The sequence below is a fragment of the Ursus americanus genome, chromosome 28, assembly GCF_024610735.1.
Source record: "Ursus americanus isolate L20-20 chromosome 28, mUrsAme1.1.p, whole genome shotgun sequence".
NCBI classification, from domain to species: domain Eukaryota; kingdom Metazoa; phylum Chordata; class Mammalia; order Carnivora; family Ursidae; genus Ursus; species Ursus americanus.
Genome location: NC_142154.1, coordinates 15,765,533 through 15,792,852, shown reverse-complemented (window position 1 = coordinate 15,792,852; position 27,320 = coordinate 15,765,533). Strand labels below are relative to the sequence as shown.

The following is a 27,320-nucleotide window of genomic DNA, read 5'->3' as shown; positions in this document are numbered from 1 at the left end:
CGTTAGTGAATAAGCACTCTGGATTTCTTAGCTCCCAGTGAGACAGTGCAGGGGGCCTGTCTATACCAGCTCCCCACGGTCAAGAGTGGGCTAAGCCCCAGTTGCTTGCAATGCTAATCCACACCGTTCCCTTCTCTGTCTCACTCCCCCATACCCTCCCAATACTTCCTGGGATCACCTTCCACATAAACACATGCCCAAATTCTTGTCTCAGGGTCTGCTTTTGGGAGAACCCCAGCTCCAACAGAAGACCCGATTCCCGTGCTGGAAAGGATCAGGGAGAGAGACACACTCCTCAAGAGGATGGTATGAACAGTATCGAGGGGCCCAGAAAAGTGAGGTCCTGTCCAAATGTGCACCCTCCTTCAGTAAATCTTCCTCAAAAAGGAAACACTACCTTTTCTCTGACTATTTAAAAATGTTTCCTTCTAGAATGATTGGCATGGAATTGGCTGCCCCTTGTGGCAAAGGCAGGAAGCCCTGCTCCTGACCTCTAGGGAACAGAGAGTGAGAGAGGAAGGTGAGGGTCTGGTCAGTGGCTGGCCCCATCCTCACTCCAGGAAGAAAAGGCTGGATGGGCAAAAGCAGAGCCATTCTTTTTGCATGAAAAATGAGTGATAAGTATCCAAAGCAAAAATCCTGTACTTTTCACACTGACATCCCACCTCCCTTTCTCCTGGGGCCGGTTCTAGTTGTCCTGCCCCAGGTGCAGATTCCAGCTGTGACACTGACTTTTTGACCTGGTAGAAGAGATCCATCCTGCCTGCTGTCCCCCAGGGGTGCATTCCTGAGCTCCTTGGCCTGTACCCATAAGAAATGCCTACAGCAGGGAGCCTTTATTTTATGAAACCACAGCTGCCTTTGAAGTAATCATTGCCATATCAAATTGGGAAACTAATCTGATTTTAGAAGTATGGCCAAATCTCTGCTTAAAATTCCCTTATAATTGTCAGGGGCCTTGAATCTACAGCAACCATCTCAAACTATAGAAGAATTTATGAATTAGAAAATGATAGATACATGTTCTCCTCACTAGTGCAGATGCTTAACTTGACCAGAGCATAGAGGCAGCCATCTTGCTTGGGTGGAGGCACAGGTAGGGTGGTTGGGAGGAGTCCATTTTTTTTTTTTTTTCAGGAGGAGATATAAAATCAACCCATTTTGATGGTGGGCATCAAATCTTTTTTGGCCACTGCTGCCTAAATTCTCTTTCAATCTTGTTAGGGTTAGAAAAAAGCGTAAGTGCGTGGTTTCTCAAAATGGCCACAAGATAGAAGGTGAGAGCAGGGATTCTCCATGGTGGCAGTGTGGAGGAGGAGATGGTACATACTTTCTCAAGATGGGACATATCAAAACAGGGTGGGGAGGGACTCATGAGCAGTTTGGAAAAAAATATTCTGAATTATAAGTTATTCATAATACCAGTGCAAATTGAAGTTCCTTGATTGGTAGGCTATTAAGGGCCTTTTAAGGGACTGAGTTTTTATATTTCTATCGAGGGGCAGGGGCTTTTTCTTTTTTTAAAGATTTACTTATTTGAGAGAGAGAAGGTATGGGGGTGAGGGGCAGAGGGAGAGGGAGAGAGTCCTAAGCAGACTCTGCACTGGCGTAGAGCCCCACGTGGGGCTCAATCTCATGACCCTGAGATCAGGACCTGAGCTGAAACCAAGAGCTGGATGCTCAACTGACTGTGCCATCTGAGCATCCCAAAGGGCAAGGGCTTTTAAGAGAGATTGTAAACACCTTTGGGGGTGGGATGTAAGGGAAGGTCAATAACTTTTACAATGATTTCCAAAGTTAGGAATAAGAAATGAGTGGAAGAGAGATATTTCAAGAATAAACAGATGATGGGGTGAGACTGGGGCAAGCCAATAATGAAATTCTTCACAATTTAGGAAAGAGAGATCTCTCTCTTACTCTATGTCCCCCCAAGGAACCAAGGGTGTTTATGAGAGGATGTCACTCGTCTAGGGTGGAGTTACAGGTGCGGGTGGGGAGGCAATTTCTGTCCACAAATACTTTTTTGAATTAATTAATTAATTAATTCAACAAAGATTACTGAGGACCTGCCATGCCGTAGACCTTGTGCCTGGTGCTGGGTAGATGATGGTTAGCAAGGCAGTTACATATCCAGAGGGAAAGATGGGTGCTTATCAACCATTACCATGTCAACCATTACATAATGACAGGGGAAGTGTAACAGTCCGGGGTGAAGAAAGCAGGAGAAGATCCCGGGTAAACTGAGGCCCGGAGAATGGAAAGATGTCCAGGTAGAGGAGGTGGAGGATGTTCCAGGCAAAGTGAAGAACTCGTGCAAAGGCCCAGAGAAGAGGGCCATTCAGAGAATGACAATCAGCATGGCTGTGGTGCAGACAGCAAGGGGGAGAGACGCAGGACCTGGTTCACGAAGGGCCTCGTGGGCCATGCTGAGCAGTTGAGACTTGATTCTTGGGGCAGCTGGAGCCTACCAGACAGGGAAGTGATGTATTATGCATAGTTAACCTCTCCTGAGTGCTTGCCACTTGCCAAGATCTTTGCAGGACACTTTTATTATCGCTATCCTACTTGTCCTCAAATACTGTGTGGTTGGAACAGTGACCCCCATTTGGGAGATAAATTGTCTGGTTCCCCTCAATCAAAACAGTGATTATTTCCATCTTACAGATGAACAAAACTGAGGCTCCAGGACGATATGTGATTCATCCAAGTTCATATGATTGCTAGATGGTAGAGAGAGGGTTGGGTTGCAGGTCTGTGTGCCATGGACTCCTGGTAGTTAAAACACTTCTCTGTATGTCCCCCTGGATTAGAGTCTTCTTTAAGAAGACTTCTGTGCAGAAAAGCAGGGCAGGGCTGGAAGCAGAGGGAGCAGCTGAGGGCTTGCATAGCAATCCCTTAAGAGCTGGTGATGGTGGGCCAGAGTTATGGGCATGGAGGAAGCCGGAAGATAGAAACATCTAGAAAGCAGAAAGAACAAGAGGGTGAGATGTGTTAGAAAGGGATATTCTTTTCTTCACAGTTTATTTCTAAGATTAATTTATCATTTTTAATAATATTGCATTATATAAATCAACCAAATTGTATATCCATTATGATGCATCATTTAGGTTGTTTTTCTATTATGAGAAATGCTCCTGGGGGACCTGGGTGGCTCAATTGGTTAGGCATCCAGCTTTTGACTTCAGCTCAGGTCATGATCTCAGGGTTGTGAGATCGAGCCCCACGTCAGGATCCCTGCTGGGTGTGGAGCCTGCTTGGGATTCTCTCTCTCTCCCTCTCCCTCTCCCTTTGCCCCTCCTCAACCCTCTCTCACTAGGGAAGGAAAAAAAAAAAAGAAAAGAAATTCTCCTGGCATGCTAGAAACAGATCCAAAATTGCACATTCTTTCTTAAGATCCTACTATGGTATTATGCACGGTTCCAGATACTTTAATGTTTGCTTATGATTAACGGCAACTGAGTTGTAATCCTATGAGTAGATTATTCAGTTTTGAAATGTTTTTTCTTCTCTAAGTATTTTTTTCTCATTAAATTATTTTTCTATCATTATAATTGAGGTGGGTTTTTTTTTCCCCATTGGAATTTCCATTGGTCATGATAGAAATGGATGGGCCACAGAATCCATGGCCAAAAAATGTTCAGATAACTGTTCTGAGAAAAAGTGTGGGATTTGGAGTTGGGAAAAATGTAGGTTAAAGAAACAGAGGCAAAACGTGATGAGCACATTCCTCATCTGTGGAATGGGTATAATAATACCACCAAGGATCAGTATAATCATTACATGAAGCAATGCAGATGAAAGTTTCTTTAAAATTACAAAGTGCTGTATAAATGCTGTGTGTTTAATACTTCTTCCTTCTGGAATTCCAAAGAATTTAAGTTTTTCTTTAAGTAGATGACTATACCATATGACAAGTTAATTCTAGCATACAAAAAACATTTTTACTGAAACGAAAACATTGACACAGAAAACTAAACAACACCAAGGTATGGTTTAATGAATTATCATTCAGGTGGACATCCTGTAACCACTACCCCAGGAAAGATCTAGAACTTTGCCACCTAGAAAGCCCCCTCCCCTCCTTTCGTCCCCTCCACCTCTATCACAGACCCTTTTCTCCCCACTATCCTGATTCAACTACAAATTAGTCCCTTGTGTTTCCTTCTATTTTACTACCCAGATGTGCATTCCCAAACATTATGATACAGTCTTGCCTTAAAAAAAGTTATAATATTATCTTTTAAGGCTCTTTTAATCTACCTTTGTTCTCTCCTCCCTTGCAGTCCATCTGATGAAGAACCAGGCTTACTTGCCTTGCAGTTTCCCCCAGTCGGGATCTTACTGACTGCGCGTGCGTGGAGCACCTCAGCAAGTCCCTGTCTCCTCTGCATTTCCTGCACACTGCCAGCTGGATCCCGAAGCTTGCTGACACTCAGATTAGACTCGTTCGGTCAGATGAATGGGTGACGCCATATGCTTTCACGGGACGCCTGTGACTTCTGGTTGTCTCTCTCGCTCTTTTCTTTATTTTTTCTTTTTCTTTTTTAAAGATTTTATTTATTTATCTGAGAGAGAGAGAATGTGAGCAGGAGGGAGAGGGGGAGGGAGAGAGAATCTGAAGCAGATGCTGAGCTGAGCACAGAGCTGGACGTGGGGCTCAATCCCACAACCATGAGATCATGACCTGAGCTGAAACCAAGAGTTGACCGCTCAACTGACTGAGCTACCCAGGTGCCCCTGGTTGTCTCTTTTTTATGATGTGCCGACTAGTGCCCTGCACAGCCTAAGCCCATTACTTAATAGGGGGCTGCAAAATAGTGGTATTCTAATTTTATAATTTTTTTTGCCATTTACTTATTGGACTTCTTTTATAAAAAGACGCTTCTTCTCATCTACCATTTGGTTACTCAGTTGTCCAGATCATGCAAAAAAAAAAATCAGAATAAATACTTGAATCTTTCCCTTTACTTAACAGTTTTCAAGATAATGGATTGGTTTCCTATCAGCTTCTGAAGGTGATTTGTTTTTCCCTTAAAGTCATTGTGAGCTCATGGATTTAAAGATACTTGATGGGTTAAATCTTCTGAAATTACGCAACTTCTCTCCAGACTTAACTCTCAGAGTCAGAAGTTCCTGTTGACAAGCCCCAACTCTGCGTTCTCACCATCTCAGGCTTTATCACTTTTTTGTCTAGTTGATGGCATCTTCTTTCTGATTCTGGGCTCCCTTCTCCTCCAATCTTTTAAAAAAATCTTTTATTTTATTTTGACATTTAACTTTTACAAAAAAGGGCTCAGAGCATAATCCATGGCTCTAACAGCACCAGTCGGTTGTACAAATAGAATGTGCCAGCACCCCAGAAACCCCTCCTGCATTTACCATCCCCATCATGATGCCCTCCATTCATTCCCACTATTCCGAATTTTGACACTGTGGTTGGATTTTGCCTTTCTCTTTAACATCCTGTAAATGGACTTATATGGTATGCATTTTATGTTTGGCTCCCTTTGCTATGGTCACGGCCATGAGGTTTATCCATGCTTCACATGCCTAGTGGTTCAGCATTCCGTTGCACGAAGGTACCAGCATCTTACGTATCCATTCTTCTGTGGGTGGTCCTGTAGGTTGTTTCTGGCTTGAGGCCATTATGAATACTGCAGGTATAAGCAGTGTTGTACAAGTCTCCTGGTCTACCTCTGCACACGTTTATGTGGGTCTTGTTCTCAGAGAGGAGTTCATGATTTTTTGGGGGGTGTGTAGCTAATTCCAGTTTTCTAAACTTCTTATACCCATTTAAAATCCCACCCATCACATACAGGAGCTCCCATTACTTCATAGCCTTGTCAGCACTTGGGATAGTTGGCCTTTTCAATTTTAGTCATTCTCGTGATGGGATATCTTATTGTCATTGTCGTTTTACCTGACAGTGCTGATGACTAATGAGATTGAGCGCATTTTCATTTATTTGTTGTCCACTTGGAAGACCTTTCCTTTGAAGTTCCCATTATACTTTTTTTTTTTTTTCTGTTGGTTTGACTGTCTTTTGGGGGAGATTGATTTGCATAAATTTTTCCCGTAAGCTGGCTACAAGTCCTCTGTCAGCTGTTTGGGTTGCAAATACATTTCCACCCATCTTCCCTTTTCACTCTCTCTTTTTTTTTTTTTTTAAGATTTTATTTATTTATTTGACAGAGAGAGAGACAGCCAGCGAGAGAGGGAACACAAGCAGGGGGGTGGGAGAGGAAGAAGCAGGTCATAGCGGAGGAGCCTGATGTGGGGCTCGATCCCATAACGCCGGGATCACGCCCTGAGCTGAAGGCAGACGCTTAACCGCTGTGCCACCCAGGCGCCCCCCTTTTCACTCTCTTAAGGGTGTCTCTTGATGAACATAATGTTCTAGATTTTGGGTGGCTCTGTCAGTGAGTGCCGGACTCTAGATTTTGGCTCAGGTCACGATCTCAGGGTCATGGGATCGAGCTCCGTGTCAGGCTCTGGATTCAGCGGGGAGTCTCCTTGAGATTCTCTCTCTCTCTCTCTCTCTCCTTCTGCCCCTCCTCCTGTTCTCTCTCTCTCAAATAAATAAATAACCTAAAGAAAAAAAAAGTTCTTGATTTTAACAGTCACATAACAACCCAAACTTCTCCTTAATGGCTAGTGCCTTTTATGACTTTTAAAGAAACATTCTCTACGCTGAAGTCATTAAGATTAATTACCGTGTTGTTTTTCACATTTAGATCTATAATTCACCAGGAATTTTTGTATATGCTGTGAAGTAGGGGTCAAAGTTTTTATTTTTGCTTTTTCCCCACATGAATAGCCAGTTTTGGGCTTCACGGCCTCATCTGAAATCAGTGCATATCTCCTTGTCCCCCAGCTCTGGGGCAAGATGCTTCTAAACGCTGACCCTATCTCTCTGGGTTTTTCTCTTGGACCTAATTCTTTACTTCCTTGTGAGTTCTCGGATGTCCTTAAGAAGGTATTTTGTTGCTGTTGTTGTTATTTTTTTATTTTGTCCAGCTTTTCCTGTTTATCCTCAGAGAGAGGGTTGATCCAGATTATGTATTCTGTCTCTAAATCGTTCTTTATGATGGCCCACGATCATTTCTAAAATACGAACAATCATGTCATTCCTTGGAGGAAAGCATTGCGGTCACTCTTGAATACCTTTGGAGAGCATTATTCAGTGTGAATTCTGGGCCTCTCTCTAAGGGTTGTGGGGAAAAGAAAAGCTTTCCGTGGTCAGATGGCTTCTTCCTGAGAGTTTGAGGTAAGCCGGTATAAACAGCATCATGCAGGGTTCTTGAGCACAGGCCTCCTCAAGGCCTCCGTGTATAAGATGCGTTGTGGGGAGGCTGTTAGAGAAGTGGTTCCCAAATCTATTCGACCATAGAGCCCTTTCCTCGCCCAGCATCTCAAAAAACCTGCTCTTCCAGAGAACACACTGGAAGGTGCTGCTTTAGGTACAAAAGGAGTTTCACTGTAAGACTGGTGACCTGCCTTCTGTGTTTTCAGCTTCAGCCCGGCCTCTCTTAATTTCTCCCACACTATGCTCCAGCCCACTGGGGCCACTCACATTTGTTCTGTGTTCTTTGTGATCCATTCTGTTCCTTCTTGTTGCCTGGAGTATCTTCTGCTTCTTGGCCTAACTCAGATGTACCCTCCCAGGTGGGGCCTCATCTTCTCCTGGAAACTCCTTTGACCTTCTGGGGCTATGGACTCCCTCCTTTGTTCTTTCAAAACTGCCCCCTGGGATTCCTTCTCCTCATAGTACTGATAGGACAGCAGTAGAACTGTCTGCTTCTCTCCCTCACCTCAGGTGCTCCAAGAGACTAGGGCCAGACCCGTCGTTCACCTCCCTACTGTACTTCAGCATATTGGGGCACCCAAGAATGGTTCCAGTCATTCGTTCACTTTGTACCAACGTTCACTGAATGTCCCCCAGGGGCCGGGCTCCACTCTAGGAGCAGAGAAGGAAACAAGATGGTCAAGTTGGCTTGGACTTCATATTCTCACAGATGCGAATGTTCCCAAAAAAGTGTTGACAAGACCCCATTGGCCTATGCTAGTGCTACCCCAACCTCGAGGCAATGCAGGGCTGCCTCCGGACGCTGTCAGAGAAATCCTCTTCCTCCAGTGAGCCTGTGGCTGGTCTGGAAACTGGAACCTCTAGGGGCCTATGCTGCTGTGTGATCTGTAGATTCTTTTTTTTTTAATAAAGATTGTTATTTATTTATTTGACAGAGAGAGAGACAGTGAGAGAGGGAACACAAGCGGGGGAGTGGGAGAGGGAGAAGCAGGCTTCTCGCTGAGCAGGGAGCCCGATGCGGGGCTCAATCCCAGAACGCTGGGATCATGACCTGAGCCGAAGACAGATGCCCAACGACTGAGCCACCCAGGCGCCCTTGATCTGTAAATTCTTAATGGAAGCTAAGATCTCTAAGAGCGTTCACTCACACAGATGATCCTGTGACTGCAGGATTATGGCTTGCTGTTTCGGGCTTGTAAAAAATAATCCTGTGTCTCTTTGCACGAGAGGAGATGTTCCAACAAGGCCCAGACCCTCAGGCAGCTGTTTGGGTTGAGATCATCTTCCCTCTTATCTTGGTCTTTATGGGTGGAAAATGAGTTTTAATTAGGTTCTGGTACAAGTGGAAGCTTGAATACTCTGCATTACTTACTGTGACTGGTAATAAAATTGTAATAATAATAATAATTATTATTATTATAAAAACAATAGCAATAACAATGGCGGCTATCATTTCTTGAAGGCCCACCTGTTCTAGTCAACAGTGGATAAATGCACTGTTTGGACTGGAGTCCTGTGCTGACGGAGTTGTCCTGGAGATGACGAGGTGCAGTGGAGAGCATATGCCATGGAGTGACACAGGCCTGGGTTCCACTCCACAGCATTGTCACTTACTTGCTGGAGGACTTAGGCAAGTTCCTCACTTCTTTAGAACTTCAGGGTCCCCTCCTATAAAAATGATAAAATCAGGCTCATAGAGCTGTGAAGGAGAATGAAATATGATGTATGGATTGCTTCCCGCCCAGTGCCTGGCACGTAGTCAGTGGTCAAAGCCTAGTTGGTGTTCCTTGTGGCCCACTGGACACCTCCTTTGGGTGGCTTGGACCTGTGGGCAAGGGGCAGGCATGGATCCTGGACCCCACAGCTGCAGGCACTGCCTGGGCCTCTTCTTTGCCCAGGACCATGAGCATGTGGGGTTGCCCACATTGGGTTTGGGAGAATTTCTGCTGCCTGCAATGTCTTCCTGCTACCCCATATCCCACACTGGGTGGCTTTGTTGTGAACTCTGACCTCAAGCAATGCTGAGTGCTTGAAAAGTCCAGATCCTTTTCTTTGTCCACCTAAGTTGAGGAAAAAGGGGGGGGGGGGTTCAAGGTGCTGAGGAAGTGCAGCCTGGGAGCAAACGGCCAGTGATGGATTGTTCTGCAAAACAGATGTGTGGGCATGTTTGATCCCGTTGGGTTCTCAGGCCTGGGTGGTTCCTGTCAGCTCTGGGGGGCCAGCTGGTGATGGGCTAGAGGACACAGCTTCTTCCCTGATGATGTCCCTTCTGAACTGTAGCAGACTAATGCCTGCTACCTGCCCAGTTTGGTTCTGAGTGTCCTCAGTTCATTCTCTAGAATTCTCACACATCCTCTGAGAGGTGAGGAGGCTTAAAGCCTTGTAAAGATTACAGCGATGGTGTGCAAAGACCTGGCACAATTTCTAGTGCACCATTGGCCCCCAGCAGGTGGGAGCTGTTCTTCAGAAGCTCAGGTTTAGAGAGGTTCAAGAAACTACCCAAGGGCTGGACTTGACCCTGTGTCCTGAACAACTCCCATGTGCATCCCTTTCATTTTCCCACTAAGACTTTTCTTTTTTCTTTTTTTGTAATGTTTTTTTATTATATTATGTTAGTCACCATACAGTACATCCCTGGTTTCTGATGCAAAGTTTGATGATTCATTAGTTGCGTATAACGTGCACCATGCAATACGCACCCTCCTTACTAAGACTTTTCTACAACTAGAAAGGGCAGAGCTATTCAAGAAGGACTTAAACATATAAACTTATATTGAATATTTATTGAATAAAGGAGAAATAAATAATTGTTGAATAAACACATGAATGAGTGAATGAATGATTAGATGCATGAATGAAATATAACTGCTCTTCTTCTGTGGAAAACATGTATTATAGAACCTTCTAGAAGGACTGGCTCTAAACCCCTTTCTCCATTTCTCGCCAACCTCCCCTACTCCCGCCTCTGAACACTCTGTAGCTCAGTCATGAGGTACATTGTGGGAGTGGGAGTAATTTAATCCTGAGGCTCTTGGAAGTATCAATCAAAGGTTCCTAAGTGGAAAAAAGAATTGTCTCATTTTCTTAGATGGAGCCAACATCTTCATATATTTATGTATTTGTATACACATTTATTCAAAGTGTATTTAGAGATTAACCATAGGCCGGGTACTCTTCTATGGGCTGAGAATAAAATGATAAATAAGATGCAAGAAAGGCTCTGAACGAGTTCATGATCTAGTGATCAGATACCACACTTCTGCAGGAACACAGGAAGGCTGAGTCTTAAATGATCCGTGAAGTTTGCCGGACAGAGGGAACCGCACGCGCCAACGTGCAGAGGTTTGGAAGGCCGTTGCGCTTGGCGGGAGCTTCAAGTTCAGTTACGGTTGGAGGGGCAAAGCAGCAGACAAGTTTGAGCGTGGGTACTGATTCCTGTTTATTATACTTCCCACTTTGTGATCTTGGGAAAATTATTTAATTCTCATCGGTCAGTTTCCTTCTAAGCCTGGGATATTGACAAGGATGATAATATTAAGGATAAGGAAAAAAGGCAAGCGATAGCCCTTACGTGCCTCGTGGCGTTCTAAGTGTTTTTGTATGTGTTAGCTCATTTTATCCTCCAAATACGCTAATGAGATTAGGTACTTTTATCTTTCCTATTCTCCCCCCCCCATTTTATAGACAGAAAAACTGAGGCAAGTACATCACTGAGTTATTGAGATGAGTCCATGAAAAGTGATAGGTGTGCCTGTGGGAATGCACACACGTGCCTGTAAAATCTGCCAGGACCCTTTGTTCAGAAACCAGGGTCCTTTGGATCCCGAGGTAACAAAAAGAAGGAAGAACTGACTGATGACAAAGTCTTAGAGTATTTTTGTTGACATTATGAAGTCTGCCACATTCTGGGAGCAAGGGATAGATCCTTCCTACCGTGTTTTTAAAGAAATCATAGGAAAAAAAAAAAAGCCCTTACCCACTGAAGTGTTTTACAACTGTCTCCCAAGGTCAGATTTCCCCTACTAGTGTGACCTCCTTAGACATTATCAGGGGTGAGTCTTGACAGCCTGCTGCTCTGAACTTTGCCCCCTGCGGAGAAATGCTTATCTTGTGATGTCTGTTCTGAAACTCTCCGTGGGAACTCTCTGTCTCTTGCATCATTCAGCTGGACATTCAGGAGGAGCTCAGTCCTCCCCTAGGTTTAGCGCCAAAAGATCAAACAAATGCCCCACATTCCATAAAACCTACATGACAAGGAGGAGAGAGACAAAGCTTTCTAAAACAGTGTTGGAGGACAGCACGTTCCCAGCTGGCTCTTACTGGGTAAAGACCAGTGGGATCACTGAGAAGTATCAGTACAGGAAAAACAAAGCATTCAGCAGAGGTGCTCTGACTCCAGAACTCCGGGTCTGGGAATATGATGGGCTGAACACGGAGAATATGGCCAAATCAAGGAGGGGCTTGTAGGTGAGGCCACGGAGTCTGAACGCCTTCCTCTAGTCCATGGGAAAAATTAGAAGGATTAAACCAGTGAAATGACAAGATTAGAAGTTTACAGATAGGATGCTGCAATAGTGGAGGCAATAAATAGGAAGGGGACATAGAAAAGGAGAGGAGGACGAGGTAAAGGGGTACTGCTGGGTCATACTGGGGAAGGATGAGACTTTGAACTCAGTATTGGTAGAGAAGTGGTCACATTTGTCAGCTCTTTAGGAGGCAAAAATTTTAGGGCTGGGAATGATCTAAAGTCAATGAGAAATTCTTCATAGCCCTAGCTTGGGCTCCCCTGCAAGAAGACCTTGAGATAAGGGTTTGAATGTAGGTTGTTGATTTAGGAAGGGACCTAAGGAAGAACAGGATATTTCCCTGGGGCAGGATCTCTAAGTCCTCTGCTAACGTTGAGTAGGGCAGGGAAGGGAAGGAAGCTTATCCAGTACAGGGTAGATTAATAAGCAAATTACCACTGGAGGCCACGGGGGTTCATACATGACTGTAGGCAACTGTGGTCCTCTGGTAGACTGTATAACATGCCCCAGACTTGTTCCACCCACGGGGTGAGAGCTGGGGTATTTATCCCCAACTCCCATCCGTCATTGTTGAATGCCACTCAAAGGGACAGACATGAGCTCCCTGGCGTTCGTTCTTCCCTAGAGCTGGACACATTTCTTCGCAGCAAAGCAGGCTCTATTAGTAAGAAGAGGAGCAATCAGATGGCAAGCTCCTGTGGACAAGGAAAACCCAAGGCAGAGAGGATCGGAGGTGCTTGCTGAAGAATACCTGGGTATATAGTAGATGGTGGGTACTAATGGCGTAGGGTTGGACACCAATATTTCATGCTATGGTTCTCTTGGTTTTTAATTCCTTTCTTTTCTTCTTTTTTTTTTAAGATTTTATTTATTTACTTGAGAGAGAGCACACGCAGGGAGGAGAGGCAGAGGGAGAAGCAGACTCCCCGCTGAGCAGGGAGCCCGATGCCGGACTGGATATTCATTTACTCATTCATTCATTCATTCATTCATTCATTCATTCATTCATTCACCTATTCTGCAATGTCTTGTACACCGATGAGGTATCATGTGCCGAGAGAAGTATTGTGCATACATAGATATTCAAAGCATAGACTTTGCCCCAAAGACTGTCAGAGTTAGGTAGGTACACTGCAATAGGTCACCTGGGCCAGAAGGAAGGATATGAATGGACTGGGGAGGAGATAAAATTGGGAAAGGGAGTAGAGACCAAATCACAGATCCCCTTGTCAGCCAGGCCTAGTATGGAATTTATCATGAACTTTGCATGAAGGATTTTGACAAGAGACAGAAATGGTCAGACTTGTGTCTAAACACCTCTCTTCTGAAGAAGGGGAGGCTGGATTAGTGGGATGTAGACCAGTTCGGATTCTGTTGCCATGATCTTGGAGGCAGATGCTGAGGGGCTGACCCAGGGGAGTGGGGAGGGCTGCAGTGGGGAGGGCTAGGAGGGAGTGGGCTGCAGGGGAAGAATGATCACCCACTGAAAACCTGATTGGCTGTGAGGGGTCAGGGGAAATGTGATGAAAAGGACAAATACCAGTTTCGTGGGCCGGGCCTGGTGATGGTGTTGAAATGAGAACTACAGGAGAGAAGATGGAACAGGGTTCAGGCCAAGATCAGAAGGTTAGTTTTGAACTTGTCGATTTGGTTAAAAAAATTTTTTTTCAAATAGAAACTGTGTATATTTAAGATATACAAGATGGGGTGCCTGGGTGGCTCTGTTGGTTATGCATCCAACTCCTGATTTCAGTTCAGGTTGTGCTCTCAGGGTCATGAGATCAATCCCTGCATCAGGCTCTGTGCTCAGTGAGGAGCCTGCTTGAGATTCTCTCCCTCCCTCTCCCCCTCGCCTTGTGTGTGCGCACACGCTCTCTCTCTCTGAAATAAACACATATTAAAAACAGAGAGACAACAAGGTGATTTGGTATCTGTATATGTAGTGAAATGACTGCTGCAAACTAATTCTCGTACATACCCGTTTCCTCACATAGTTGACAGTATTTTTCCCCTTTTTTGTGTTGAGAACATCTGAAATCTGCCTCAGCAACTTTCTAGGAGTCAGTACTTGTCAGTTGGTTGAGTTGTTGATTTTCGGCCATCCGTGCCACAGCCCAGTGCATTGGACAGCTGGAACTCAGGGACGGGTGTGCCCAGGGGCGCGGGGACCTTCGCCAGCTGGGCAGCTGCTGAAGCCAGGCTGGTTGAGCAGGGAGAGAGTAAGGAGAATCGGACCTGGCACAGAACTTTGGAAAGCGACAACAAAGGCAAAGAAAAACATGTTCTCCCCTTACCATCAGGGGGGTGAGAGGAAACCCAGAAGGGAGCACGATGCCACAGGACCCAGGTCCCCAATGAGACTATACCTCTATCAGCGAGCCCCAACTTGATGATAGTTTTTGGTGGCCACATTCCACTAGGAAGCTTGTTTTTGACTATTCTATAAATTATTGTTCACAGGCTGTTAGTAAGCCACCCATCTCCCTTTTAGTACTTCTTTGATTATTTTCCTGGGGTGGGGTTTCTTTTCTTAAAAAGATTTTATTTTTTTATTTGAGAGAAAGAGAAAAAGAGAGAGCATGAGCAGGGGGGAGGGGCAGAGCAAGAAGGAAAAGCAGAAGCAGACTCCCCACTGAGTAGGGAGCCTGACTTGGGGCTTGATCCCAGGACTCTGGAATCATGACCTGAGCCAAAGGCAGATGCTTAACCGACTGAGCCACCCAGGTGCCCCTGGGGTGGGGTATGTGCAGGATTTATCTTTGCTAAATTTCATCTGAAGAGCCAGGCTCCATTGTCGGAGCCTGTCAATGCCTGTGGGGGACCTGTCGGTGGTTATCCACAACCAATTCCTTCTAGCTTCATTCATCTAAATGTATGAAAAGCATATGTCACAAGCAAATAGTAGTAGTAGTATTAGTAATAATAATAATAATAATAATAATAATAATAATAATAATAAATGAAGTCATATCAATAAGAGTAAAAATAAAAATATCCTGAAGCCCCACGACGGCCTACCAGAAAGCCCCCTTGAAATGGACTCCATCACTGCTGGCTGGGAATAGCTGTTCACTTGGCCATTAGCCCTCCTGCTTTCTCACGCATCCAGCCCCTGTGTTCTCCGGTGTAAGTTCCAAGAGGGTGGGGATTGTTGCTTCATTCCTTCCATATTTCCAGTGCCTAGCCTCCTGCATGGCACACAGTAGGTACTTTCCAATCCTTGTAAAATGAACATAGTGAATTGAAGAACTTTCTTCCCCATCCCCCAACAAATCTTGCTCAATCTATGATGCAATGAGTTTATAATCCTATCAAAAAGAAATGATCAAAAAAATTTGGTTTTCTTACCAAATCATGAGAAAATGGCAAAGTTGGGCTCAAGGCTCAAGGATCTCTAAAAACCTCCTGAGTTCTGTAGTTTGGTAATCAAGGTAATCATGAGTTCATACCCATCACCCATGATGAGACAAACTCACTTTGCAATCAGATGTCCAGGCTTGATAATTGTATTAGTCAGTATCCTCCAGAGAAACAGAACAAATTGGATGTACATACATATAATATATAATATATATTGCATCTATCATATCTATCTATATATCTAGATTGAGAGACAGAGAGAGACAGAGAGGCAGAGAGAGAGAGAGGGAGAGGGAGATGGACAGGCAGAGGGAGAGGGATAGGGAGATTTTAAGGAATTGGCCCACATGGTAATGGAGGCTGACAAGTCCAAAATCTGCAGCATGGGCCAGCAGGCTGGAGAGCCAGGGAAGGGCCAGTGTTGCAGTTCAAGTCCAAAGGCAATCTGCTGGCAGAATTCCTTCCGGCTCAGGGGAAGTCAGTCTCTGTTCTATTCAGGCCTTCAACTGATGGGATGAGGCCCACCATATTACAGTGTACAATCTAATTGACTTGAAGTCCACATATGTAAAAACTAACCTCATCCAACAAACACATTCCCAGAAACATCCAGAATAACGTTTGACCAAATATCTGGGCACTGTAGCTCAGCCAGGTTGACACATAACATTAACCCTCACGATAACCAGTATTTTGGGAATTTGAAGTCATAGATGATGCCGCTTCCTACATGTTTTCATTCTCCAGACCTCTTGTATCTCCAGATTTGTTTCCAGGGCTATGAACCACAAGGACTTGCTCTCATTTTCTAGTACAGCGTAGAAGGCTTCTTATAAGCCGAGCCATCTTCCTGGGAAGCATATGCTGGTCTGGTTGTGTGGGCTTTGCTTGGCATCTGAGGGACAGTCATGAACAGATCTCTTGATTTCAGCTCAGCTCCCAGCGATAAGAGGCATTATCAGCCATAGTTAATAGCCTCCTAATTGGGAATTTAACATGAGGCTGCCTGAAATATATTTTTATTTTATGGTAAGGGAACTGATGTTGGGGCATCTGGGTGGCTCAGTCAGTTAAGTGTCTGCCTTCCGCTCAGGTCATGGTCTCAGGGTCCCTGGATTGAGCCCCGAGTTGGGCTTATTGCTCAACAGGGAGTCTGCTTCTCCCTCTCTCTCTGTTCCTCCCCCCGCTCGTGCTCTCTCTATTGCTCTCTCTCAAATAAATAAATAAAATCTTAAGAAAGCAAACAAGGGAAGCAATGTTAAATCATTGACTACCCTGTGCTCAGCCCAAGGCTGCACTTTGAGGACCATCATTTAATCCACGTGAGATGGGGTCATACCGATAAATTAGATGCTATCCTTGGCCCCATTTTACAGATAAGGAAATGGAGGCCCGGAAGGGTGGAGGATTTGCCCAGTATCTCTTGCTCTGGCATGACGTATTGCAGCCAGATCTATGCTCCAGGCTTCGCTGCATAAAACAACAGCCTTTGTGGATTGTTTGGGAGTTAGTGGGTTAGAAGTGGGGTGGCTACTCTCTGCTCCACAGTGGTGGGTCCCCGGTGAGTTTGGCTCAAATGACTGGAGGAGACTTAGTTCTGGCTGGCTCTTAGAGTCCCTGGTTCTTCTTCACGTTGCATTCGCTGCAGCTAGAAAGGCCAAGGTAACTTCTCTTACTCCTAGGTACCCGGGCTGGCCTGACCTCACGCTCTCCTTAAGGCTTCCTTCTCCACATTGCTGGCTTGGGGCCCCTCCCAGCATGAGGCCTGTGGGTAGTCAGACTTCCTGCGTGGCACCTGGCTTCTCCCAGGGCAAAGGTTACAAAGGCCTGCAAGACTTCTTAAGGTCTGGCCTCACGTCCCAGATTGTCACACCTGGGACATGTTCTGCTGATCCGTATATCACTGAAGCAAGAATACATTCGAGGAGAGGGGACTGGATTCCGTCTGTCAGTGGGAGGAGTAGCAAAGAATGCCAAGAGGCTTCCATCTACCACACCCCTATTTAGTAAGAGGCAGAGCTGGGACTTGGAGCCCAGATTTGCTTGACTTCAAAATCCTTGCTTTTTTCCTGAATTGCTTTGCGTTTGCCAGAATCCTGTGTGTGATGGCCACAGGGTTCCTAATTATGAGCGGGGCCCTGGGTCACCATGTAAATGGATAGAGAGCTGCGAGAGGGTTCTGAGATGACGCTCTGCCATGTGTCAGGGCGGGACAGGGAGAAGGGCCAGTGCCAACGTCCTGCTGGGCAGAAAGGACACCAGTGTCATCGCTCATGCCGCAGGGGGCCTGGGGCTGGGGGGGAGAGCAGTGTTTCAGGACTGATGAGGAAAATGCTAATGACTGATGCTGATAAGAAAGAGCAAACAAGGGGGACAGAGGGAGTTCTTTAAGGGAAGGAAGTAGAGGAGTAAAGAACATGGGAGGAGAGGCTCGGGGTCAGGTCTTCACTGCAGCCTCCTCCGGGAAGGATGAAGACATTCTGTAAGTCCGTGTTCAAACAGAGGACAGCAGAGACCTAGTTGTCTCAAGCCTTTGCTTCATCAGCCAGGCAGGTGATGGCAGGGACTCTGATCTCAGAGGAATTCAGGGGCCCCGCAGAAGGACAGCTCGCAAGCTCACTTACCTCTGTCTCTCCTGCCTCTCGTTTTCGCTCTGGGGACAATACTTGCAATTTGTTGGAGAATTAGGATTATTATTTTTTTTTAATTCACCAAAGCATCCAATTCAAAGCCGTTCCATGAGCGACCCTTTATAACGTGTTAAGGGTTCCTATCTAGATTCCAGAATGAAGCTGCTTTTCTAGTCTTGGGCAATAGTATTTTCCTCCATTCAAAAACTCCGCTTTTAAAATATGATGTTTACTCTCCATGCGTAATTGCACTTTTAACACATTTGCAAGCCGGTAAGGAGAGGGTGTAATGAAATGTTCACGGAGCCTTGTTGGCAGCCTCCCGGCAGCCGATCCTTTCCTTATTCCTATTCATCTCTGTTTCCCTTTGGAGTAAATGTGCCCATGTGCCAGGCATGAATTATGATTAGTGTCAGCCAGTCAAGACAATGCTTGTCCCTTGGCCAGTGCCTCGTGTGGAGGTACGTGAGCGTGTGACCTCGCAGTCCTGGCTAATGAGATGTCATGGGATGTCAGCTGGGGTTTTCCAGGTAAAATCCTCCCCGACAAAGAGAGTAGCGTAAAAGAGAAGGCGCCTGGGTGGCACAGCGGTTGAGCGTCTGCCTTCGGCTCAGGGCGTGATCCCAGCGTTCTGGGATCGAGCCCCACATCAGGCTCCTCCGCTATGAGCCTGCTTCTTCCTCTCCCACTCCCCCTGCTTGTGTTCCCTCTCTCGCTGGCTGTCTCTATCTCTGTCAAATAAATAAATAAAATCTTTAAAAAAAAAAAAAAAAAAAAGAGAAGGCACCCTTTATTCCTATCTTGTCAGTTTTGAGCAATATCATGTGAGGATCTGAGGGTTTGAGTTCCTGCAGCCATTTTGTGACCATGAGGAGAAAGGCAAGAAAATATCGAGAGATGTTGACCCAGTACCCTGACATCGCCGAGTCACAGAATTAGTTCTGTGGCAGCCTTCCTTCAGACTTCCATTTTTCAAGGCAATCTTAATCAAGTATGCTGCTGCTTGAAACCAAAGACTGCCTAACATGTATGTTTGACCTCAGAGTTCAGCTGTTTAGCGTTTGAAGCCTGACCTGCCTTTCAAATGGAAGAACAATGTGACTGAGAGCCTCCTGGTTGTGCTGCTGGTTCCCCTGAGAAGGTAGATTTCCTAATTCTAAGCGCAGTCTTTCTTTCCTGGCCTCCGTCTCTCTCTCTCTCCCTCTCTCTCTCTCTCTCTCTGTGTGTGTGTGTGTGAGAGAGAGAGAGAGAGAGAGAGAGAGATTGTGTGGGGAAGAGGGAGGGAGAGCGAGATGGTGGGGGGGAGGGACAGGGAGAAAGAGAGGAGTGTGGAAGAGAGATATGATATTCTCCACCTGAGAGAGAAAAATGTGTTCTCCTACTCTTTCTTTACAACCTTAAGCACACAGCATAATCTCCTAAACTTGTCATAGCTGCTGGAGAACCCATTTAAATAATTTATTTTATTTTTATTTTTTTTTAAGATTTTATTTATTTATTTGAGAGAGAGAGAGAGAGCAGAGCAAGAGAGAGCACGAGTAGGGTGAGGCGCAGAGGAAGAAGCAGACTCCCTGCTGAGCAAGGAGCCCAACTCGGGGCTCAATCCCAGGACCCCGGGATCACATCCTGAGCCGAGGGCAGGCGCTTAACCAACTGAGCCACCCAGGCGTCCCTGCAGAACCCGCTTTAAACCAGTGCCTGTGGGATGCCTGGGTTTCTCTGCCCCATCCCTATGCCCTGAACACACACACCCTGGCAACGTGACTGCCTGGCGTGACCTGCAGGCCACCTTCCTGGAGCCCGCCCCATGCAGTCACCTGGGGCCTGGCACCACTTTGCCTGTGAGTGGACCCCAGGCACTGTAACCCCTCTGTGCCCACCATCTGCTTGCACCCTGGAAGGCTGCTTCCCACTTGTTCCTTGTCTGTGGTGAGTTTCTCTGTCACCCAGGTGTCTACAACCCTACCTTCTCCAATGAAGTTGGAATCCTAGCCTTGGGGAGGTGTGTCTTTCCTTGGGTTCCCTTGGGATACCCTTGGAGTTCTCATTACATATATTGTTTTAAGATTTTATTTATTTGAGAGAGGGAGAGAGAGCAGGGGGAGGGGCAGAGGAAGAGAGCGAGAGACTCCCCAGTGGACTCCATGCCAAGCGCAGAACCTGACACAGGGCTCAGTCTCTTGACCCCAAGATCATGACCTGAGCTAAAATCAAGAGTCAGACACACTCAACCAAGTGAGCCACCGAGGTGCCCCTCATTACATATTTATAGCTACCCTCATGTCATAACTTGATAATTCTTTATATGAAACATCTCCTCTTGTACCAGGGCAGGCGATTCCTTTCCCATCTTGCCATCCCATCCGCTTTCTGTCTCCTAATTGGAGTAAGGTCGATGCCTTGAGTTTCAGACTTAAGAGATACTAAGGATAAGTCTTTGGTGATAAAAGCTGGTAGCACAGTTATCCAAGTATGGGGAAAGGCCTGTCCCGGGGTAAATGGAAGTCCCTGGGGGAATATCTGTAGTTGCACTGACTCAGCTGGCCATGGGAGGGGTGGAGGAGGGCTAAGGGGCACTGCAGGGTGGTGGCTGCCAGTTTCCCCCACAGCAAACAGAGGCACTGCCAAGGGTGGGCCAAGGCAAGGGCATTTCTCTGAATGTGGCTTCTTGGCCACCTGCCTGGAAACCAGCATTCCTGAAGAGTGTGCCCAAAGAGTATTCATTAAAAAACCCTCCTACAGGGATCTTTCAGCACAGGGAAAGCATGTGACCCCCTTTGGTGCCTATACCAAAGGCCCTTTCAAAGGAGGAGGCACCGTCCAACCAAGTTCCAAGATGGCAGGTGGACCCTATGCAGACTTGGGCCCTGGGAATGCTCTTTCACAAAGAGGGGGCCTACGCCAGGAATTAGAGAGTCGCTATGAACACTATTTAGGAACTGAATGAAGAAGATTTCATTGAAAAGGAAGAAAAATGAGGGGAAAACGGTAATTTCTGGCCTGGCCTGCAGGATCATGCTGGGAGTCGGCCAAAGTCAAGCCCCTTTGGCCAAGCACGTTTACGTAAAATTTAAGGCAGCAGAATTATTGGACTGCAGCAGGTTGGCCGGGCTGTCTGACGTGGTGGCGTAGGTCTCAGAAATGAGAACGTACCCACATAGGTACCATACAGAATTACTTGGGACACCCCTCAGGGGAAGGACGTGACAGTGGCCCTGGGGGGGACACACTGTCCTATGTGCCGGGCACTCCTTAGGGGCTTGTCATGCTGCTGGCGCCCTGCCACATCCCCTCTGAGGCCCCACTTCCCGCCCTGGCTGCTCCCCGTGACCTCTCAGGCCCAGTCAGCAGACTTTGCTCTGCCTCCTGAAGCAAGTCTGGATCTGCCCACAGTGGGAGCAGTGTGCCAGAGGGCTGATGGCCAGGGAGCACCAATCAACTAGCCTTTAAAAGTTCCTGACAGTTCCTGTCGGTCAAGCAAAGGATTCTGGATTTCAGGTCATGATCTTGGGGTTGTGGGATCAAGCCCCGTGTTGACCTCTCTCCCTCTGCCCGAGCTCTTTTCTCTCTCTCTTTCTCAAATAAATAAATAAATAAATAAATAAAATAAATAAATAAAGTCTTTAAAAAAAGTTCTTGACGCATATTTATCTTTGGGATTTGGGGAGGAGCAATCAGAATTCCTGGGAATTCTTGGGAATTCTTTACATCATAAATTATTCTGTATTACCATTTGTATTTACGAAGGGAAAGTTGTATCGAGTATTTCTGCAGTGTTTCAAAAAGTATTTTAGTGGTATTTGCAAAGAGTTGTAGCCTAAAGCAAATATTCCGGAAAACACCAGTGAACATGAAGGGATAGTATTTGAACAATGTAACATTCAGTATCTTAGCAGCCTTAAGAGCACCACACAGAACCAGGATGGCCAACTGAAGAACGTATTTCATCGCTTCCTAAACTTGTTCTTTTCTTGGAATGTCAACATCACACGCAGGATTTGCGTAAGGTTCACTATGCATATACACTTATTAATATTCATCGTGTTTGCAAGAATGACATTAGCAGCAGAACGGACCAGGAACACGCCCTTGTCACAGGGCCAGCAAGACACATGAGAGACTGGTGTTCCCCTGCTATGTGCTCCTGCCTGGATCCTGGAAATGCTGACCTTAACTTTCCTCTACCTGTCAGCCTTTCTTGCTTCTGCTTCGGATCTGACTCAGTGGGTGTGTTTGAACCAGTGATGTCTCCGTGTTGTCGTTGTTGAAATTGGTAATGCTTTTTCTCATTTTCCGGAAGCCTCACATGTTTTTGTTTTATTGTTTTTTTTGTTTTTTTTTGTTTTATTGTTTTTTTTGTTTTTTTTTTGTTTTTGTTTTTTTGTTTTGTTTTGGCATTTTGGGTTTAGGATATATACCACTGCAGTAAGGTAGTCCCACAAGGAAACATGACCAATGATTAGGTGCGAAATAAGTGAGTGTTCTCTGCCCTCAGTTGGGGTCATTCTTGGGTGTGCTGAATGATGCGGGAAACAAAGTCAGAAGACAAATGATTAAATTTCCTTAATACCTACAGCGTTGACAAGTCTTTGAAACAGGCAGAGAGACATTCCTCTAGGGACTCAACAGCCTGGATGTTGACACTTTGCTCAGGGCAAAAGGCAATCCCAGGCACCCCTGACCCCCAGGACCCTGTAAGCCTACTTTAACATATAAAAATTCTTTTGGAAACTTCCTTTATCTCTAAATCCCCCAAGATAGGTGCTGGCAATCATCCCCCAAGCATATGGCCCACCGATATACACCCGAAGGGTCTCATGACTAAGGTTTTATTAGACGGGAATAAATGGCCTTTTCCCAACAATAGCTAGCGCTCTCAAGGTCCTGGAAACCTTGCTTCCAAAATTCCTTAGAGACTTATGCTATCCCTAAGCCCCTCCCAACTTGAAAGTATATAATGGGCCACTCCTTATGCCCCAGTGCAGGGCTTTCTGCCCATGGATCCTGTCCCCATGCTTTACTAAAACCAGCTTTTTGCACCAAAGATGTCTCAAGAATTCTTTCTAGGCCGTTGGCTCCGAACACTAACGTTCTTCCCTCCATCACTGGGAACTTGCTGTCTCTTAGAACTCCCAGTGGGATGGAGTTCCAGTTGCCAAGAGCGGTAACTAACTTGGCAGCACAGCCTTTAGCGGCTTCCCTGTCTAATTTCACCACTCCCTGTGAGCGTTCTTTTTATTTTTTTAGGGGGAGGTGTATTGAGGGGCTGTGTTGGGCCGAACTGTATTCTGCCCAGAAATCACAGGTTGAAGTCCCAACCCCCGGTTCGGAGATCGAGTCTTTAAAGAGGTAATAAACTGTAGGGAAGGAAACATAATTTTCTTCTCCCCTTCTGCTTGGCTAAGGCCACCTTATAATAAAAGACAGAGTAACAGGAGAGAAAAATTTAATTAATTATGTACAGGAGCCCACAAAGATGTGAGATGCAAAAGGTGGCCAGATGTTTGAGGCTTCTATACCGTCCTGAGCTAAGCGAAGGGACAAGGGTCTGGGGTGTCAAAAAAGAGGGGAAGGCAATTTGCAGGAGGGTGAGAAAAGGAAGTTTTTTGTTGTTGTTGTTTAAGATTTTATGTATTTATTTGAGAGAGAGTGAAAGAGAGAAGGGAGAGGCAGAGGGAGAAGCAGACTCCCTGCTGAGCAGGGAGCCTGACTCAGGACTCCATCCCAAGACCCTGGGATCATGACCTGAGCCAAAGGCAGACACTGAACCAACTGAGCCACCCAGTCACCTGGAAGCCTTTGGTGAGCAAAGTTTACCCTGCCTTGCCCCTAAGTCTCTCACGTGAAGAAGTTTTCTCTCCTATTGGCTCCCTTCCTGGTACACGCCCCCCTTTCTCATGTAAATTTCCTTTCTAAATGCAGAGTTCCCTTACCACAGGGTAGCTTGTCTGTTTTCAGAGCTGCTCCTGTGTCTGCAGCTTCTCAAAATAATCAGCTCAAAATATAGTGAACTGGGTTGTAATAGCATTGTCTGGTGACAGATAAACCTACACTCGCGGGGAGCGTAGCGTAATGTATAGGGTTATTGAATCACTATGTTGTACAGCTGAAACTAATGTAACATTGTGTGTCAACTCTACTTCCATTCGATTAAAAAATGATTATAAAATTAAAAAAAAAAAGAATTAGTTCCAGCCAGTCCTTATGCCAAAGAGACCTATTTTGGGTAGCATATTCGGCTACCAAGCTAAAATGAGGTCCTAAGTGGGGCACCTTATACAGTATGACTGAGGACTTTTAAGAAGAGGAGATTGGGACAGGGACATACACAGAAGAATGTGAAGACCGGGAGGAGGTGGCCATGCACAAGCCAGGGAGAGAGGCCTGGACTTCTAGATCCTTCCGTCATGGCTCTCAGTGAGAACCAACCCCGCTAATGCCTTGATGTTGGACTTCCGGTCTCCAGCACTGTGAGACAGTCCCTTTCTGTGTATAAACCACCCAGTGTGGGGGAATTTGTTACGGCAGCCCCAGAGCAAGAAGACAGCTTTGTTTCCAGGTAAAGGAGGTACGCTTGAATCTGTCTCATGGGCTGCTAAAGTAAGAGCCTGACCACGGAGGCGGGCTGTCCTTCTTCCCTCACAACAAACCTGGAGGGGAGGCTTTCCTCTCTCTTGTTAACGTGTTAGCAAAGTGAAGCTGAGAACGGTAGAGCTGAGGGAGCCTTGGCTTTCACTCTGGCCTGGGGATCGCTTTGGTGTGGACCTCCTTGCAACAAAGCCTTGGTCTTGCCTCCCAGAGACAGCTCGGGGGGATTGGCAAGGCCCCGGCATCTCTCTGGAGTCCTGCTTATGTAACACCACTTTAAGGTTGGAAGGCAGATGAGAGGAACATGTTTGAGAGTTCACCTTGTATGCTTCCACTCATGGGAGGGATCAGGGTCCTTCCGAAGGGTGTGGCAGGGAACCCACAAAACGCAGAATGCAGCAAGATATTGAGAGAATAATGCTGACCCCCCCCCCCCAATTGGAAAGGATGATAGGTGTGTTGAAGATTCCAGGGAAGAGTGAATGGGGCTGATTCTCCAAGGAAAAAGGAGGCAGGGGTCCCAAGATGCTGGGGGCTAGTGAGGTGGCTGGGACCAGGTTGAGTGTCTCTGTGTGGGAAAGGGAGCTGGAACTAGGCCATGAGGGGGAGGAGGCCCAGGAGCCCGGCACTCTAACATTTCTGGGACGGGAAGATTGATCCAGGATAAGTGGCTCGCGGTACTTGGAGACAGATGTGGTCCTCCTTCAGCGGTGCAGTCCGATCATCTGTTTTGCTTTCTCATAAATATGTCTCTCTGAATGTCCACATGGGAGATTTGGAAATAAAACAAAAAAACATTTTCTATGGGCATGAAAGGCTTAATTTATTACCAGCCTTTCAACCGAATGAAAATGATTTGCTTTTTAAAAGACTGTTTGCTGAACAAATGTTTTAAAAACGCAATAGATTATTGCAATTATTGTACCAAATTTTTAAAAAAATTACCAACAGATAGACAGGTGTTCTAAGAATGTTTTCATACATTGTTCTCTGTGAAGATAGAACTTGAAGTCGCCTGGGAAGAGTTTCATGTACAGTTGGGCTCTTTAAAGAAAGGTACAGACTTTCAACTTGCTTATCCTGCTGCTCTTCTGTCCCATGCCTGGGACACACTTCTAGGTGGGCTCTGAGAAGCTGCTGGAAATACTTGCTATTATACTGACCATAGGGATAATGCTGGTGTCCTTGTCCACTTCCCAAGGCTGGCACTCCATCAGGACCCAGGGGAGAAAAATCTTTTAGACTTTGCCACCAAAACAAACAGACAGATGGATAGATAGATAGGTAGATAGATAGATAGATAGATAGATAGATAGATAGATAGATATAGATAGATGATAGATAAAAGCAGTCGTACTCTTGAGGGTATAGATGCTTTCGTCTTGTGGGTTCTATACATCTTGGGGATGGTCAGCTTTCTTCCTGTTACCGGTGAAAAGGTTGACAACAAGGCTCCCCAAAATGTGCCCCATTCAGCATGTGAACTATTTTGAGCTGAAGTCAGTCAAGACCGAGCAGATTCATGAAAAACTTTTCTCTCTCTCTTGATCATCTAAAAGAATTTAGATAGGGGGCGTGGCTCAGAGACAGCTATGACATGTGGGCATTTTTATCTGAATGAACTATCTGTAGGGCAGGGCAAACATCTCATTACCAAACATCTGCTCTTCTTATTGTCCTGAGAGTTACGCTCCTCCCCTTTGAAGCCGCAGGCCCCTATCCTATTCCTTAGCTTAAGATAGCAGAGAAGCCTCAATTGCCCAACTTGTCTTTGGGTTTCAAATTATTATGGGGGTTCCCCTAAACATACATAATGAAATTTTTTTTCCTGTTCATCTATCCTATGTTGATTTGATTATTAAGCGAGCCAAAGAATTGAAAAGGGTAGAGAAAAAAATTTTCCTCCCTGGTACCAATCACTGGGAAGCTTACGATCCAGTTTGTGGCTCGTGTTTAATAGCTGAGTAGCACATTTGGGGCAGATTTTGTATGCTAAATGCAATTTTATTTTATTCTTCTTTTCTCATCTCTAGTAGCTCTATTCTGTCTCTTTACTTTTGTTCATCTTGTGGTATGGGTTCTTATAGGCTTTGTGAAATTCTTTTAGACTATGACATATAGTGGATCCTGGGGCACGGTGCCCAAATCTCCCTGTAAGACCAGGGCCCTCGTTCCTCTGACTGCCAAGGGTGCTACCTGCTGACTACTCACAGCCATGTTCCTCTTCAAGAGTTGTCCTGTCTGTGTCCAAGGGAGCTGTCCTACACAAAGCTGTACTCCTTTCCTGGGGACAGTTGATACCCAAGGAGTGGTCAGTGGAGGCCTGGCAACCTTGCCTCAGTTGAGAACAGCTCAGCTTTAGAGCCATTAAAGTCTGTTTCCCGGGAAACCTGACCAACAATAGCTGGTGTCAGCAGTGATCTGAGGTAGCAGATTCAAAATTGGGATTTTGGAGTTGGGTCACTACTAGCTAGGTGGCAGTAAAACCCCCCATCCCCATGGTAGGTGAGGTACTGACTGTCCCTGGCGTGGGCAGATTTATACTGGTAGAACTTTCACAGGTGGAGAGCTGGCCTGGGATGCCAGGGGAAGGTGGTCATGGTGGGCATACTATCTAAGGCATTTAGACTGTCAGTAAAACTTTAAAAGTTAGAGATTATAAGGCTATTCATGGGGCTCTGAATACACATTGGAGAAAAACAGTGAAAGGCCAAGGATGATCAATGACCAATGTAAGCCTAAGTGTGAGAACAAGAAGGCCTCCTTGGCAGCTTTTAAAGACATTTATTTCTTCCACCCAGAGGACAGAAAAAGTCCAGAATTTGACCTGGGACTTAATATAAGAGTAGGGGAACCTTCTGGAAGATGGAATTCTCAACCGTGACAGGTCCAGAGCAGATTAAAGGTGAG

At 45.8% G+C, this 27,320-nt stretch overlaps 1 protein-coding gene across 1 annotated transcript in view; it reads left to right on the top strand.

Annotated features, from left to right (window-relative positions):
• LOC123790800 (protein FAM169B-like) overlaps nt 1-13,231 on the top strand; it is a 352,586-nt gene extending 339,355 nt beyond the window's left edge. The window contains exon 9 of the mRNA XM_087856692.1: nt 4,284-13,231. The gene's annotated coding sequence lies outside the window, so the exon portion shown is untranslated. The remainder of the gene's footprint in view (nt 1-4,283) is intronic.
• The last annotated feature ends 14,089 nt before the right edge of the window (nt 13,232-27,320 follow it).